At 46.1% G+C, this 14904-nt stretch overlaps 2 protein-coding genes and 1 pseudogene across 4 annotated transcripts in view; 2 read left to right on the top strand and 1 right to left on the bottom strand.

Annotated features, from left to right (window-relative positions):
• The window catches only part of ZNF566 (zinc finger protein 566), a 140092-nt gene that overhangs the window by 42716 nt on the left and 82472 nt on the right, over nt 1–14904 (top strand). The window lies entirely within an intron of this gene.
• Nucleotides 4273–14904, bottom strand: part of LOC118720849 — a 19845-nt pseudogene continuing 9213 nt past the window's right edge.
• Nucleotides 11532–14904, top strand: part of ZNF260 (zinc finger protein 260) — a 27628-nt gene continuing 24255 nt past the window's right edge. For both annotated transcript variants that reach the window (XM_036440725.2, XM_036440724.2), the window contains exon 1: nt 11532–11850. The gene's annotated coding sequence lies outside the window, so the exon portion shown is untranslated. The remainder of the gene's footprint in view (nt 11851–14904) is intronic.

The following is a 14904-nucleotide window of genomic DNA, read 5'->3' as shown; positions in this document are numbered from 1 at the left end:
TGCTTCTTGCATGCCCCACACTGTGGATTGAGGCCCCAATTTGGGCATGTGCCCTGACCAGAAATTGAATTGGTGATGAGATTACGCAACAAAAAACAAAAAAACAACAACTCATAGACAGATAACAGTATGTTGAATACCAGAGGGAAAGGAGTGGGTGGGAGTAGACAGAAGAAGGTAAAGGAGGGATAAATGGTGACAGAAGGAGACTTTACTTGGGGTGGCCATCACACAATACAATATACAGATGAAGTATTATAGAATTGAACCCTGGAAACGTATATATATTACTAACCCATGTTACCCCAGCAAATTCAATTAAAAATAAAACACAATGATCCCATTATTAAGTGCACAAAGGATGAGGACAGATGATTCACTTGAAACAAGATAAAGTTCAACAACCTTTTTAGTAAAAAACTAGAGGCCTGGTGCACGAAATTCATGCACGGGAGTTAGGGGAAGTGGTATCCCTCAGCCCGGTCTTGGCCTGCAAGTCTTTGGACTTGGCCTGCAAGTCTCAGCATCCCTCACCCTGGCCTCTAGCCAGAGTTCCTCCCCTCCTTCTGCACAGCCTCTGGGAAGATGCATGTCCTGGGGCCTTCTCAGGGCCTTGGTCCACAATACCCTGCAGTTCAGATACTTAGGGGCTTGGGCTCTCAGGTCTGGCTTTCTCACTTGGCATGGTGAGCATCACCTGCCATGAGAGCCTTGCCCCTTGGACCATACTTATTGCGAGTCAAGAGGATTTGATAACTGTAGCATATCTGCCGGACAACACCCCCCCCCCCCCACCACGGTGCCACTCTGGTCCTGTCTGGACTGCTGGCAGGGGGCTTCTGTCTGCGACTGGGGGCTGCTGGGTTGCGACTGGGGGCTGCAGGTGGAGGACCTCGGCACCCATAGAACTCTGTCAGCATCAGGTATTGGAAAGATCATTTTTCTGGTTCCTCCCCTGCCTAGGGGACACGGAGCTCGGGGCCCCACAGGCCCCTTCCCTTCTGCTGCAAGGCAGGCCGGGGTGTGCACTCTGGGCTCGCAGCCCCATAGGACCCTTCCCTCCCGCTGCACGGCCCCCCAGGCCCCTTCTTTCCCACAGCACAACCACTGGCAGTGCTCCCATTCTTATGGTCAGAGACTCTACCCCTCCCTCACAGCCAAGGAGCAGATGCTGGGCTCCTATTGCCAGGGTGATGCCACCAGCGTCTGCTATGGGCACAGCCATTTGTCACCAAGTGATGGCTGATTTACATATTACTCTTATTATATAGGATATGCAATTTTGAAAAATTGTATCTTTATTTTTGAAAATATTACAGTTGTCTCCCCTTTTTTCTCCATTGGCCATTTTTCCATCAAAATAACAACAATTTAGAGTGATAGCCAAAACTGTAAATTAATACAATACTCTGGAAAGCCATCCTATCTAATAAAGAAGGAATATGCTAATTGACCCTCATACTATTGCAAAGATGGCAGAACCCATAGCCAATAAGGAGGGAATATGCTAATTGACTTCCATGCCCTCAAAGATGGTAGTGCCCAGAGCCACAAGATAATTGCGCCCAGTCCCCTCAGCCCTGCTAGAACACCTGCCTCTGGAGTCCCCCAGACCTCTCAGCCCCCCAGAGCTGGACGGAGGCACAGGCAGGCCTTTGATGGCGGCTTCCCAGCTGACGTCCAAGGTGCAGGCAAACCTTGGATGGCAACTGCCTAGCCTACAAGGGCTGTCTGAGGCTCAGGTAACCAGAGCAGGCTGAAACTTGTGCCAAGGGCAGTAGCAGCAGCAGAGGTGTGATGGGGGTGTCACCTTCCTCCAAAGGCTCCTAGACTGTGAGAGGGGGCAGGCCAGGCTGAGGGACACTTCCCTCCAATGCCTGAATTTTTGTGCACCAGGCCTCTAGTTTGATAATATTATCAAGAGCTTTAAATTCATTCATTTCTTTTAATCACACAATTTTATCTTTAGAAATCTATAATAAGGCAATTATGCTAAACACAGAAAAAAATCGGAATTTACAACTATCTTGCCCATTTGCAGCATTATAATACCAAGAAATAGGGAGTATTATCTTATAACAAGAAGATGCTAAAGCAGGTTACAACCTATTAAAGGATATTTATCAAAGCTTTAGAATAATTAGATCATAAAATTGTATGAATAAAAAAGCAGAAAACAAAGTCATATGTATGATTCAATCAAATTATGTAGGAAGAAAAAAATGCATGTATAAAAGTTTGAAGAAATAAACTGTTAACAGGCATTGTCTTACAGCAATGATGTAATATCTTTCTATCTATCTTATCTATTTATACACACACTAGAGGCCCAGTGCACGAATTTGTGCATGGGTGGAAGTCTGGCTGATTGGGGACAGGGTTGGCTGGGGGGAGGGGAACAGGAGGTTAGCCAGCTCTATCCCAGATTGGTGTGGGGGCCGACTGGGAATGGAGCTTGCTGGGGGGAGGGGCCACAGGAGGTTGGGGAGCCGATTGGGACCCCAATCAGGCTGGTTGGCCACCACAGTGGGCATCATAGCGACCAGTTGTTCTGGTCATTCTGGTCATAGCAACCAGTTGTTCCAGTCATTCTGGTCATAGTGACCAGTCGTTCTGGTCATTCTGGCATTCAGGTCACTTGGCTTTTACATATATGTATATGTGTGTGTATATATGTATATGTATATATATCACACACACACACACACACACACACACACACTGAGTGGCAAGATTATTATGATCTCTGAATGCATAATAATCTGGCCACTCAGTGTATATCCTATATAATAAAAGGCTAATATGCAAATTGTCCCCCTGACCAGGAGTTTGACCAGCAGGCAGCCTGTCCAACTGCCCATGTCCCTTCCCGCTGGCCAGGCTGGCTGGACCCCACCCATGCATAAATTCATGCACACATACACACACACACACACTCTGAGTGGTCAGATTATTATGCGTTCAGAGATCATAATAATCTGGCCACTCAGTATATCCTATCTAATTAAAGAGTATTATGCAAATTGATTGTCACACCAAGACACAAGATGGCTGCCCCATTTGGCCAAAGATGGCTGCCCCATGTGGACACAAGATGGCTGGCAGGGGAGGGCAGTAGTGGGCAATTGGGGATGACCAGGCCATCAGAGGAGGGCAGTTGAGGGAGACCAGGCTTCAGGAGAAGGCAGTTAGAGGGGACCAAGGCAGTTGGTTGGCACCAGGTCAGCAGGGGATGGCAGTTAGGAGGGGCCAGGCTTCAGGGGAGGGCAGTTCTGGGCAATCAGGCCAGCAGGGAGGGCATTTAGGGATGACCAGGCCAGCAGAGAAGGGCAGTTGGGGGAGACTAGGCCAGCAGGGGAGAGCAATTGTGGGGGGACCGGGCCTGCAAGGGAGGACAGTTGCTGGGGGTGTGGGTGGGATGATTCAGGCCTGCAGGGGAGGGCAATTGTTGGGGGGGAACCAGGCCTGCAGGGGAGGGCAGTTGGGGGTGCCAGGCCGGCAGGGAGGGAAGTTAGGGGTGATCAGGCCAGCAGAGGAAGGTAGTTGCAGGGGGGACCAGGCCCGCAGGGGAGGACAGTTGAGGGGACCAAGGCAAGAGGGGAGGGCAGTTGCGGGGGGGGGGGGGGACAAGACCTTCAGGGGAGGGCAGTTATGGGGGACCAGGCCTGCAGGGGAGGACAGATCGGGGAAACCAGGCCAACAGGGGATAGCCATTGGGGAAACTCAGGCCAGTAGGTGATGGCAGTTGCGCAGGACCAAGCTTCAGGGGAGGGCATTTGTGGGTGATCAGGCTAGCAAGAGAGCAGTTAGGGCTGAGGAGGCCAGCAGAGGAGGGCAGTTGGCAGAGACCAGGCCTGCATGGGAGGGCAGTTAAGGGTGACCAGGTCAGCAGGGGAGGGCATTTATGGGTGATCGGGCCAGAAGGGAAGGGCAATTGGGGGAAACCAGGCCAGCAAGGGAGGACAATTAGGGGTAACCAGTCTGGCAGTGGAGGGCACTTAGGGGTGACCAGGCCAGCAGGGGAGGGCAGTTAGGGGCAATCAGGCCGGCAGGGGAGCAGTTAGGTGTTGATCAGGCAGGCAGAAGTGGTTAGGGCAATCAGGCAGAGGCAGACGAGCAGTTGGGAGCCAGCATTCCTGGATTGTGAGAGTGATGTCCGACTGCACCTTTAGGCCTGATCCCGGTGGGTCAGACATCCCTCAAAGGGTCCCAGATTGGAGAGGGTGCGGGCTGGACTGAGGGACATCCCTCCCCCAACCCTGTGAATGAATTTCATGCACCGGGCCATGTGCCCCTGGGAGCAGGAATGAGGCACACTAATACAGATCCACTGTGGCCATTAACCTTACAAGGAACTGTGTGGAGCTTGTCAATCTGTTCCCCCCATAGCCTCTCCACAGGGACAATAGAGAGCTTGGTTGGGATGATGGCTCCACAGAATGTAGTGGCTACTTCTCTGAGCACATAACACCCAGACCAGCATGTCCATTGTGGTCCCCAATGGCGAAAAATGCCTTGAACCAGTTCCTCTGGCTGGTATGTGTCTGCTTTTGCATGAGTATAATCTTCAAGACCTCATCTTTGATGAATGCCTCAAAAAAAAAAAGTCAGTGATCTCCAATTCCTTGATGGCCAAGGAGAATAGATCAATCTCCTCTAGGGACTTGATCTTCATGTCCTAGACCAGGTGGCCCAGCTAGGTGATGGGGATCTACTACTTGGCCTTGGCCTTGCCTCCGCAAGCTCCTTGGCCTTGGCCCCTGCCCCAACCCCAGACGTAACCTCAGCCCTGGATGCCACTGCCAAATCCTCCACAGAAGCCACCATAGCCTCATATTCCAGAGCCTCCGGGGTCTCTAGGCAGGCATGGGCACCATCCACCATTTGGTGTTTCCTCAGAAAAGAAGCCCTTTCTGTATTTTTAAAATGTTTTATAATAAGTACATACCTAATGAGAAAATTTAACTTTTATTACTTATTTTAAAAACAAGTTGTCAGAGCCAGCAGGATCACTGCATGGCTTTGCTAGTCTGAATGGCTAAGGCAATTTTCCTGTGCCTGTGGACCAGGACCACAGGAGATTGATTCCCACTGACTCAATAGCTTTAGGAGTAGAAACTTTTAGATAACCTTTACAGATTAACCGTTCAGGTCTGCTTCTGTACTATCTGCTATCACAAGATAGGACCACATTCCATTGTCCATCAGGATGTGGCTTGGAACGACCCTGACCCTGCGGGCTGTTCCCAGCATTTAGAATTTAGAATTCAGAACAAAGGAAAATTCTTGTAGTTTAGACCTTTAAAAAGACTGCCTACACCTGGAACAGTGTGATCATGTGGATTCCACCTGTGTGTGGTGCTCTTGCGGCCATCATGGCCAGTTCAATAAATCCTTGCCTGCTTTTTTAAAAATCAATCATTAGCCTCCGGTGGTCTTATTTTGAATCCAGGGTTCAACCTCACAACATTTATCCACCTCAGAGGTTTCCCCGCTTTGCTTTCTCCCACCTCTCTAATCTATTACCAATAAATTTTATGTAACCAACTTACATCTTCTTTGTTGGTAATTTATAAAAGTAGATGGAACACCACCATTCTTTGGAGCAATCCATTGAGATTGTGCTTCCTGGCAACTGTTGACAGTTTGATTGTCAAATAAACTCACAAAAATACTTTATAGGTTGGCATGTTTCTTACAATCCTAAGGCAAGAACCAAGTCATGGTCATAGACAGTAGGGTTGTGAAGACCTGGGGTGAAGTGGGAACTGGGTAGAGGGGTCCAATGTGGCGTAAAAAGGAACATCTGTAATACTCTCAACAATAAAGATTTTTTTTTTAAGTGATTTATTCTGGTGGAAATAGAAGGCTGCCCCTGGGTTTTCAATGTCCCATCTCTCTCCATCCTGCTATGTAAAAAATCTAAACTTGTCTTGATCAAGGCCAAATAAAAGGCCAGTGTCCAGAGTTTCTTTTTCATATTAAAGCTTAGTCCTTTGGAGCCTGTGTGGTCTGCCATGGGTCCACACAGCTGCGAGATCTGCTTGTTTACAAGTGTTTCCCAGTGATAGCACATAAAGGAATGGGGTGAGGAGGGAGACATTCCCCTGGGCTTATATTATCTCAGGCTTGGAAATGACCAGGAGCTTTTTTAAAATAAGCAGTCAACTTCCCAAGCTCTCCTGGGCCTGCACAAGGCTTACCTTGGTTTCTGTTGTGTGTCTCATAGAAGCATCTACACCTGTGCCATTTTGAGTTCTGTGCATGTGCTTACCTGCCTAATCCAGTACAGAAGGTGGGGGAAGGGTAGTGTTAATCCCCTTTAGAAGAACAATGCTGGGATCCCCTGGTGTGTGTGTGAAGTTTAGCTTCCTGTTGAAACCAGCAAGTTGTAGGATTCAGCTCCCCAGCCCATTAGGCTCAACAATGTTCAATTCCTTTTGCTTCCTTCCTTATTAATATATAGCTACCTATGGTACCATTATCAACAAGACAAGTAATAACAAGTGTTGGAGAGATTTTGGGTGGGAAAAAAGGAACTCTTACTCACTACTCGTGGGAATGTAAACTGATACAGCAAGTATGGGAAACAGTCTGAGTTTCCTCAAAAAATTAATTATAGGGTTACCATATAACCCACCAACTCCTCTTTTGGATATCTACACAAAAAATTTGAAAACATTTATTCATATAGATATATGCACCCCCATTATCACTTCAGCATTACTCAATGTTGCCAAGAAATGGAAACACCAAAATGTTCTTTGATAGATGATTGAATAAATATGTGGTACATAGTATACTACAATGGAATACTACTGTGGAGGAAAGGGGCCACATGCTAACCTGACAAGCTCAGGGAAGGCCTGCTTGGTGGTCTTGTAAACTCAAGAGACCTAAAGAACCACAAAGGATGGTCTGAAATTAAACTTTAACTAAAAGCAGTTATGGTGGGTAGTTACATCTTGTTGAATGGAGATGAGACCACCCAAGAGGCAGAGACCCCTACCCGGGAAATAACTCCAACTAGCCAATTGCGGAGTCAAATAACAAACTTTATTGCAGATTCGAATCTGGGCTGCCACTGCGGCAATGGTGCGGCCAGAAGCAGCAGCCGTTACAAAGCGGTCTCCTTTTTAAGCACTCTTCAAACAAGCACATTCCAAACAAGGGGGGGTGGAGGTCCATGGGGCTGAAGCTGATTAGTTTCTCGGCCAGATGGCCTAATCTCCCTTCTTGGTTTGTTCTGCTATCTTCAGCCTTGACTAACCCAGACTGTTGATTTGGCCTTCAGCTCCAGGAGGGGGAGGGAGTAGCAACTTTCTACCCTCCAGGCAAGGTCAGTTATTTTCCACTCCTCACATCCTAGGCCAGTATCTTCACTGACAAAGTCAACCTTTACCTTAATTGATTCTATTTGTCTTTTCTTGGACCCCTTGGGGCACAGCCTAAGGTTCCTGGGTACCAGGACTGATGTTGGGTGCCATTAATGCCAGAGTTCTTGTTCCAGCATTAAGAAGGGTTCAGCAATCTGGAGAAAGGCCGTACATAACTAAAGTAAGACTCCAGAGACAAAAGATAATTTTTAAAGGCATTGGGGGTCAGAGGAACCTGGCTGAAGAAGCCAAGTTCTCCTTGTTTCAGGACCCTTGCTTTTTATTAATACAATTTGTCCTAAAACAAGGTGAGATAATACACTTCAAAGGGTAGGGTTTCTTACAGAAGCATTGTCAGATTGGGGAATAGCCTACGGCTGTTCAGGTGTTTTGACCAGAAGGATGCAATAATATATAGCTTAAGATGCCCTGAGCCATCTGGCAGTAAACAATCATCCTATTCAGGTTTGGGGAAAATGCCTTTTAGCCATCCCAACAGGTGATTACATATGTGACTCAGTCCTTGTTGAGTCCCCAAGTTCCATCCACCTTTTGATGAAACTCTTTCAATTATGACACACTGGCTCTCCTGGCAGACAGATACCACAAATTCGTTCATTGTTATCATGTTAATTATTCCTGCACCCTCCTAAATATGTGTCTATAATTTTACTTTTTATCCAGTCCCAGGGGTTTCCCCCGCTTTGCTTTCTCCTGCCTCTCTGTTCTGTCATCAGTGGATTTTATGTAACCCACTGCTGTATCGAAAATTAGTGAGCTGGACAAGACACCTAATGAGCCCATTAGTAAGGAGCCATTTTTATTGTGCACAGGTTCAGAGCAGATTACCTCTGTCAAATTCTGAACCAACATAGGGAGGAGTATTTCCTTTTTATATCCTCCTAGTTCTTTGTGTAAGACAGCTTGTAACCTTGAATGCATATTATATCTAATCAAACACCTGTAATATCTATACAGACAACTTGTAACTTTGGGCACATATATCGTTATAGACACCTGTAACCTTGGATGGATAAACACATGGCAGAATTATGTGAATTAATATCAGTATCAGTGTATCAGCCCCTTTAAATGGCTAGCTTGCAAGATCAGACAATTAAGTTTATCTTTTCTATTCAAGAAAAAAAACCACAAAGATATTTTACAGTCTAAAAATAACAGAGTTGACCTATAGAGACTGTCTAAGAATAACAGAATTGTTCAAATAGCAGTTTCAAGCAGCAGTTTTTCTAAAGGAGAGACCACAATGCCTCACCATCTATACCCTTTCCTTTGATTGCAATGTGTAAATATACACTGACTGGGCAGATTATTATGATCTCTGAACGCATAATCTGGCCACTCAGTGTATATCTTATATAATAAATATGCAAACTGTCCCCTCGACCAGGAATTTGACCAGCAGGCAGGCCAGCCAAGTGCCCATGTCCCCTGCCCCTGGCCAGGCTGGCCGGACCCTACCCATGCAGAAATTCATGCAGTGGACCCCTCATGTGTGTGTGTGTGTGTGTGTGTGTGTGTGTGTGTGTGTGTGTGTATATACACTAAGTGGCCAGATTATTATGCGTTCAGAGATCATAATTATCTGGCCACTCATCATAATAATCTGGCCACTCAGTGTAGATGTAACCTGCCATTCTCTGGAGCATTATCTCAATTGGTTGAGGTTCTGCTTCCTGGCATATGTTGACAGTTTGGCTCATATAAACTCACAAAAATTCTTTACAGGTTTGAATGTTTTTATGTTAACACTACTCAGCTATAAAATGAAATACTGCCATTTGCAACAACATGGATGGAGCCTGAGAAGCATGCTAAGCCAAATAAATCAGGAAAGTATTAAGAACCATATGATTTCACTAATATTTGGGATATAAAACTGAAAGCAACAAATAAATAAACAAGGAAAACAAACAGAGACTCATAGACACAGACAACAGTATGGTGGTTACCAGAGGGAAGGGTAGTAAAGGGAAAAGGGATCAAACATGGTGATGTAAAATGATTTGGGTGGTGGGCAAACAGTGCAATATAAAGATCATAGAAATGCACACTTGAAACTTATGTACTTATTAATCAATGTCACTGCAATAGGTTTTTTTTGTTTGTTTGTTTGTTTTTTGTTTTTTGTTTTTTGTTTTTTAAAGAAGAGAAACACCCTAGCTGGTTTGGTTGAGTGGATAGAGCATCGGCCTGCAGAACAAAGGGTCTTAGGTCTGATTCCGGTCAAGGGCATGTACTTCGGTTGCAGGCTCCTTCCCGGGCCAGACCCTGGTCAGGGTGTGTGCAGGAGACAACCAACTGATGTTTCTATCACTTCAATATTTCCATCTTTCTCTCTCTCTTCCACTTTCTCTAAAAATCAATGGTAAAAAATCCTTTGGTGAGGATTAAAATAAATAAATAGTCTTCTTAAAGAGAGACAAAACAACAGTTTCTAATAGTAAAAATACCCTTATCCTGGCCAGTGTGGCTCAGTTGGAGTGTCATTCAATATACCAGAAGGCGTCAAGTTTGATTTCCAGTCAGGGCACAAGCTCAGGTTGTGGGTTTGGTTCCCGTGTGGGGTGCATGCAAGAGGCAACAGAGTGATGTTTCTCTCTCACATTGATGTCTCTCTCCCTCTTTCTCTCAAATCAATAAAAAAACATGTCCTCAGGTAAAGATTAAAAAATATTCACAAATATCTTTTAATTATGTGAGATGTTACAATATCACTTAAATGAAAATATAATAAAAATATATGTATATAGAAATGTGTATATGTATCTACATTTTAATATTTGTGGATACATGTAAAACCAAAATACTCAGCCCATAAGGTAATCTGAATAATTTGCTAGATTACTAAAAGAAAATTAGGGAGTGCAAGGAAGATATTCCCAAAGAGAAATATAGTAGGTTCCAGGTCACTTGATGTTTTTGTTAGGCATTTGCCAATAAAGAAAATCATGTGCTGAATAAAATAAACTGTTTTGGAAACAAAAAATTCCAAAGCATCTTGAATGACTTATTTTTAAAAAAATATATTTTATTGATTTTGTACAGAGAAGAAGGGAGAGAGAGAGTTAGAAACATCGATGAGAGAGAATCATCAATCAGCTGCCTCTTGCACACCCCCTACTGGGGATGTGCCCGCAACCAAGGTACATGCCCTTGACCAGAATCGAACCTGGGACCCTTCAGTCCGCAGGCCGATGCTCTATCCACTGAGCCAAACCGGTTCCGGCTAAATACTGTATAACTTTTAGTCATCACAACTATTATTTCCTTCTCTTCTGAGCTCACTGGGAGAATAGAGATGTGGAGCGAGACAACAGACCTTTTTTGAGACCCAGATACTTTGCTTTCTCTTCCCAGACCAGGGGAGTGCTATCAGAGGAGACTAGGGCTTCGAATTCAACTCCTGTGTCTTTAAGACTGGCCAGGGGTAGAGCCCTCCTGTGCTCCCACATATGACTATGTGACTCACAGTCTACAACACAAATGAACAGTCCTCCCAAATCCACACATACACTGCTGCACAGTCACAGGCCCATCATCAGACACACAGTAACACCTTCAGTCACAAACACTCTCCCCTCCCTACATAGTACAGCTGAGTCACAATCCCCACAGGGCATCAGTCACTAAAGAACAGCCACAAAGCTCTAGATACCTACACAAAGACGAAGACATGGTCACATAGTCACAGTCACACACCCACCACAGGGACACAGCCACAGGTAACCCATGCCCGCACATAGTTACAGAGCATCAAACATTAATAATCATACTGTTTGGACTCAAAGCCACACCAAAGTTCCTCACCTCCGCACACACAGTATCATATAAAATCACAAACACATCACTGGGACAGAGTCTCACACATAGTTTCACAATTAACCCTTCTCAGACCGTTCTGCCCGAACAAACAATACTCAGTCCGAGTCCCTAACTCTGTACTTTTCACCCGAATCCTATTAGCCACAAGGCCAAAACACTCAGGCTACTGAGTCCCGCTCTGCCCAAATATTCCACCTCCGGCGGGGAGGAGCGCAGGCCGCGCGCCCAGGGAGAGTTAGTTCAGCGAAGCCTCGCCATAAACTAGGTGGCGCCGGCTTCAGTCCGGCCAGAGCACACACCCGGCCCGCCGGCTTCTGGCGCTCCTCGCAGGGCCTCGCAGGTGGCTCCGACTTGGGGACAAACCTGCGTGCTAGAACCGTAGAACCGCTCTTACCAGGCACACCACGGCCTCTCCCAGAGGTACAGTGAACACAGTGTTGTGTTCCAGTCTCCAGCCTCTGAACCTTCTGGGAAATGTAGTCCAGTCAGAAAAGTGGAAGCCGTGCCAGTGTCTACTGTTTTCCATTGATCCTGAGCCCCTGCTCTGCGGAGCCGGGGAGACCTCTGGGAGCCCAAGGAAAGCGCAGGCGCAGACTTCCGGGCTCGCCATCGTAGTCTTTGTTTGCTGGTGAGTTTGCTTTTGGTTCCGTCAAAAGCAAATCTGGCTGTGGGACCTGATTTCTGGACTCAGTATCCCGCTGGGAGGCTGTAAGGGAGCATTCGCGGAGTCTGCGATGGGACTGGCGGGGTGGGGGGGTCGCGCGCGGAGAATTGCCTACTGTGACCTGTAGTGTTTAAAGCTTATCTGGAGATAAAGGGTCCTGGAGGAAAAGGGAGGACTCGAGGGCGGGTGACCAAAGGTTTGTGAGGGGGTTGTAGTTACAACTTTTGTGAGACAGTGTGTAGTTCCAAGTTTGTGAGGATAAGTGGCATGTGAGTTTTGTGTGGTAATAACCTCTAAACCTCCCTTTTCCCATTTCTAAAATAATGACTGCAAGGATGCATCTTTCTGGAGCATCCGTTTATCTGAAAGAGAAGAAAAAGGCTAAGCAATTGAGCGATAAGTAATTTTTAAAGCAATTTTACATAAAGCAAGCTCATTGTGGTGTAGAAATGAAATCATCATTAATTTTCTTTTAAGAGGAAAGATTCCCGAAAAACTTTTTACTGATTTTTCTTAATTCTTTGAAGGAACTTTGGTGAGTGTGCTTTGAGAAGCTCTGGACTAAGGAATAGGTTTAATTGGTCATTTACACTTGTACAGACAGCTCAGAATTTGGAAGCAAGTTATTCTGTCTTTGGTGCACAGAAATCAGGTTGTTAAAATAAGTAACTGTGAAGAATTTTTGTGAGTTTATTTGAGCCAAACTATCGACAGTTGTCAGGAAGCAGAATTTCAATGGATTGAGATAATGCTCTTGAAAGTGGTAGTTTGCACCCTCTTTTATACATTACAATAAAAAGAGGCGATGTAAGTGGGTTACATGGAATCTAATGGTGATAGATTAGGAAGGCAGGGGGAAGCAAAGTGGGGAAACACCTGGGATTGGATAAAAAGTAAAATACACATATACTGAAGTGGGTGGATAGTTAACAGTTAATTAACTCAGTAACAATGAGATTTGTGGTTTCCCCAGAGCAGTGTCTGTGCTTTGAGGGGTCTAGAAAAAAGGAAAACTACTTTAACATTCTAAAGAGATCTTATATAATAAAAGAGTAATATGCAAATAGACCAAACGGCTGAACAACCAATCAAAGCATAATATGCTAATGATATGCTAAGGCTGCTCAACCCCTCACTATGACATGCACTGCCCACCAGGGGGCAGACAGTTGATGGGTCAACCAGTCACTATGATGTGCACTAGGGGGCAGATACTTTACAGGTGGATTAGTTTGATAGGATCTGCCAATTGGGACTGAGTGAGATGGGCCAGACATACCCTGGAGCCCTCCCTGGCCCAATCATGCACCGGTGGGGTCCCTCACCCTGGCCTGCACCCTTTCACAATCCACGAACCCTCGGGGTGTTAAGAGAGCTGGTTTCAGCCTGATTCTGCAGACACTGGGCAAATGGCAGGTTAGTGCTGCTTTGACAGTATGAGCCTCTTCCTATCGGGACTGATTGGGCACAAGCCCACAGCAGGCACAGTGGGTCCAGGATGAATGGGAGTGGCAGGTAGGAACTATAGGCAGCATTGGACTACGGGTTTTGGCCTGATCTCTGTAGATCACCCAGAGGGACCCCACCCGTGCACAAATTTGTGCAGCAGGCCTCTAGTCTTACCTAATAATAGATAAACATGTAAATTGACCATACTTTCGCTACACCCATAGCCAATCAGAGTGACTATGCAAATTAATCCAAACAAGATGGCGGTTAATTTGTATACATAAGCACCCAGTACCTGTGTCCCAGGAACATCCTGGCACCCAGGTCATTGTGAGGTAAGGCCTGGGCGGGAGTGGAACCCCTGTGATCAATCACAGAGAGCTTGGGGGGTCCGCTCCTGCTCAAGAGGCTTTCGGCCTGGGCAGGCCTGGGCAGGGGCAGAGACAATGATCAGAGGGAGCTGGAAGGCCCCTGCCCACGCCTAAAGCTTTGGCCAGAGGCTTTAGGCCTGGGCAGGGCCCAGCCCCAGATTGGTGTGAACTATAGAGGAAACACCTTTTCTACCTGCACATTGGCTAAGCTCCCTGTATGCCACTGGTAATATTCTTAGTAAGTTGGGTATTAAGAATCGATAAAGGTGACCTAGGGTTTTTCTACCACACTCCTGGAGAAAAAATGAAGGTCTACTGCTGGAGGGCTAAGAAATGTCATATTCTGCCCTAGCTGGTTTGACTCGGTGGATAATGCCTCGGCCTGCCGACCGTAGGGTCTGGGTTCGATTCTGATCAAGGGCATGTACCTAGGTTGCAGGCTCCTCCCTGGCCAGGGCCCAGATCACTGTTCCTCTCACTTTGATTTGTTCTCTGTCTTTCCCTTTCTCTTCCACACTCTTTAAAAGTCAATGGAAACATATCCTCAGCTGAGGATTAAAAAAAAAAAAAAAAGAAATGCGTATCCTATGAAAGACATCTTGAAAATGCCTAAAGAAAGTTGCCATTTTTTCTTGGTGAAGGGACTGGAGTCAGTGTTGATGAAAACACCTTGGTGGCTACGGTGACTAGCAGTGGCTACAGCAGCAGGGTGATGGGGCTCATGCCTTCCCATAACCAGCCAGGTTGCCTCTCTGTGGGGAGCGGGCCTAAGCCGCCAGTAGAACATACCCCGAGGGTTCCCAGTATGTGAGGGAGGCAGATTGGGTTGAGCGACCCCCTCCACCCCAAAATTCGTGCACTGGGCCCCTAGTATTATAAATGCAAAAAGACAATGGGCTCAGTTAAGGTAAAGATTAGCCTTTGTCAGGGAATATACTGGCCTAGGACATGACTACCCACCATAAACTTCTTTTAGTTTAAAAAGTTGTAATTTCAGACCATCCTTTGTGGTTACTTGAGATCTCTGAGTTTGCAAGCCCACCATGCAGGCCTTCCCTGAGCTAGTCAGGTTAGCTTGAGGCCCCTTTCGTCCACAAAGTAAACTGTTAAAAGTCTGTTTTGTTTGTGAATAAGCATGGCAATCTGACTATTTGACCAAGATTTCCCCAGACCAAATGGCCTTTGTAAATGTAGTGAA

This window comes from Pipistrellus kuhlii, unplaced genomic scaffold (genome assembly GCF_014108245.1).
Source record: "Pipistrellus kuhlii isolate mPipKuh1 unplaced genomic scaffold, mPipKuh1.p scaffold_m20_p_17, whole genome shotgun sequence".
Lineage (NCBI taxonomy): Eukaryota > Metazoa > Chordata > Mammalia > Chiroptera > Vespertilionidae > Pipistrellus > Pipistrellus kuhlii.
The sequence above is the reverse complement of the archived record's forward strand: the minus strand, read 5'-3'. Positions and strand labels throughout refer to the sequence as shown.